The following is a 2,757-nucleotide window of genomic DNA, read 5'->3' as shown; positions in this document are numbered from 1 at the left end:
TGCAAAATCAAATAGTTTGGTATACAGCATTTGTATATAATTTTAAAACTTAGGCCTTAAAATATGAGAAATATGTATGCTGAGTTACTAACGAGTCATACATATTGTTAATTTTCTCTGTACTTATTTAAAAACTTAAAATAAAATCACACTTTTCTCTGAAATTGAAGTAATTAATCATCTTTTACTGTTACCATAAAATAATCATTCAAATAAAATCAATCACATATTGTTACCTCACAAAAACGGCTCATAAATTTAAGGACATCGTTTCGCCTCCTCATATTTTTCGGGATTTTTTTTTAATTTTTCACGGAACCTTTTCTGCTTTTCGGCCGCCGTTAACGCCATTATTAGTGAGTTTACAATCTGAAAGTAATTAATAAATTTATTATGACACTTTGTCTTTGAAAATCGTATAATGTCTAAAGAGTTACCTAAATTGTCTTTAGAGTTACCTTTTTGTAACGCAGTATACAGGTAACTCAGAAGACATTTTTTACGTAATAGCTTGTAAATTAAAATTTCCTAATATTGCAAACGTTTTGAGTTGACCCATGGGAAATCAGCCTTAGAGACCTTGAAAATCTGATAAAGAAATATAAAAACATTTACCTGTTCATCGAAATAATCCGGTAACTCCGCCGACACTGAATAAACACACGCGCACTCATCGATAGCTTGCCGCGGCCTGGCCGCGCGGCGGCTGCAATCAAAGGCTCGCCGCCGCGCGGCCAAAAACAAAGGTTGTACCGCTGTTCTTCATTAGAAATTTGTGACGTGTAGCATAATGTTTGTTTATTTTTTACGCGGTAACTCTGCATACACTACAAAATGGGATGAATTCGGGACACAATTTTAGGGACTTTTTTCTTTAAAATCATAACATATTTTTATATTTTACAAAGTACAAACTAAACCTTGTTTAATTTATAAGCAATTTATTAGCTGACTTGAATACTCTTAAAGGAAAATTTTTCTTACATTAGAAATTACATATAGCCACCTCGCTCTGGGGACAGCTGTAATTTGTATGGAAGGCAAGAAGTCGTATGCTGAGTTACCATAGTTTTAATGTTTATTTCTTTATATTATCTAGATTTCATATGTTTATTATTAAGGTTTCTGAACTGTTAATTGAATGGAACTTAAAAATAATTTTTAAATTATCTTAATTTAGTCGTTTTTGAATGCGATATCGTCGGGACAAGCTTATGTCGGTTAAAAAGTTGATCGACCCTTTTATGCTCATAGTACCTATCTTTATGTTTTCTATCAAATTTTGCAATCACATATTTCAAAATGTATTTTATAAACGATCATGTATACCTACCTAAACATTAATAGCTAATAGATTGACTTATAAATGTACGTTTTCTTTCAGGGAAGGCATGGATTATTTCCCACGTCTTCGCAATTGGCACGTGACTCGCCCCAAAGGAAACCATACCTATACCACGGGAACCCGATGCCTATAAATCTTGAATCATTCCAAATCAATCTCACTAGAGGGCGACATAAGCATCGAATTTCTGAAGACGTTTGTAAAATGTCACTAATGCTCTGTAAACTATAATGAAAAAATGTTTTACACATTAATTTGTTCATTTAAACACAGTGAATGATTCAGATAAACAATATTTCTTCATATAATAAAATTTTATCTTTAGTAAAAACTGAAGTCTTAAGCAATCGTTTTTGCGGCGCTGTCGAAGTAGCATTTAGTTACAAATGATGTAATAGATGGCGCTCATCGCTGCTGTTTTATTTCGTCACTTATAAAAATACTAAAATAGGTTTGGTTTTGCAACAAATTATTATTTTTATTAATTGTCATATTTCTTGCAAAATGCAAAAAAAAACATCTACATTCAAATAAAAATGAAAGAAACACAAATTAGTATTACAAAAGTTTGGCTATAATTTGTCTAACATTGTGGCGCCTAAAATCGACAATTTTGATTATTTTTTTTAAGATTATTAGCAATTTGTATTCCAAATATTACTAATAGTCCCATTAGCCCCTCGTGTTAAACTAAATGAGCTTGTGTTACGAGTGGGCTCACCACAATAGTCGAGCGGCGGTGGGATTCGAACCCGCGTTCCCCGGATCTCGAGTCGGCCACTCCAACCCCTTCACCGTTCGGCTATCGTGGCTATAAAAGGTTCGATTGTTTTCCTTCCAATTATGATAACCTACCCAGTGTCACTCACAATAATAATTAAGACGAATCTTAATCTAAAGACCTACATACACTGGAAAAACATAACCCTTTTTCTGGTGTAGTCGGTTATAAACTGTATTGCCGATAATAATGTTTAAGGTCCACCTTTTGTTCATAATGTTAAGAGCATTATCCGCCAGTCAACCTTTCAGCCACGCAGAGAGCTGTTAGTAGGTAAGTGCGGTGCAGAGGTGCAGTTAATGTTTTTTTTACTCATTTAATTTATTTTAAGATATGTATAGCAAATAAAAAAAAATCTTAACCTAGTACCTATTAAAGTGAACCCATTGTTAATCCCCTGTTTAATTCCATTGTTAATTATTAAATTCGGCCAAAACATAAACAAAGTGAGAGCTTTGCTGTCTCACTCGCACGCTCCATAGCCGGCTACTCTGCGGCGACGCATCATAATTTACCTACCTACTAGCTGGCCACGCCGAGACGCGACCGCGCGGCACATTGGATTGGCGTCCTTGAAATTAGAAGCAGGGTGCGCGAGCGGCAGGCAGCGAATGTTACGGTAGACAGTAGG

The 2,757-nt window shown here is 34.7% G+C and overlaps 1 long non-coding RNA gene across 1 annotated transcript; it reads right to left on the bottom strand.

Moving 5' to 3' along the window:
* On the bottom strand, positions 1 to 1,240 carry LOC114354055 (uncharacterized). The gene is made up of 2 exons (XR_003655973.1): positions 616 to 1,240; positions 1 to 369 (listed from the first exon to the last, which is right to left on the bottom strand). It is a non-coding gene; the product is annotated as an uncharacterized LOC114354055 (long non-coding RNA).
* Between the last annotated feature and the right edge of the window lie 1,517 nt (positions 1,241 to 2,757).

Source organism: Ostrinia furnacalis, unplaced genomic scaffold (assembly GCF_004193835.3).
Source record: "Ostrinia furnacalis isolate ACB-3 unplaced genomic scaffold, ASM419383v2 OfSCF1913, whole genome shotgun sequence".
Classification (NCBI taxonomy): Eukaryota; Metazoa; Arthropoda; class Insecta; order Lepidoptera; family Crambidae; genus Ostrinia; species Ostrinia furnacalis.
This window is presented reverse-complemented; position numbering and strand designations above follow the sequence as displayed.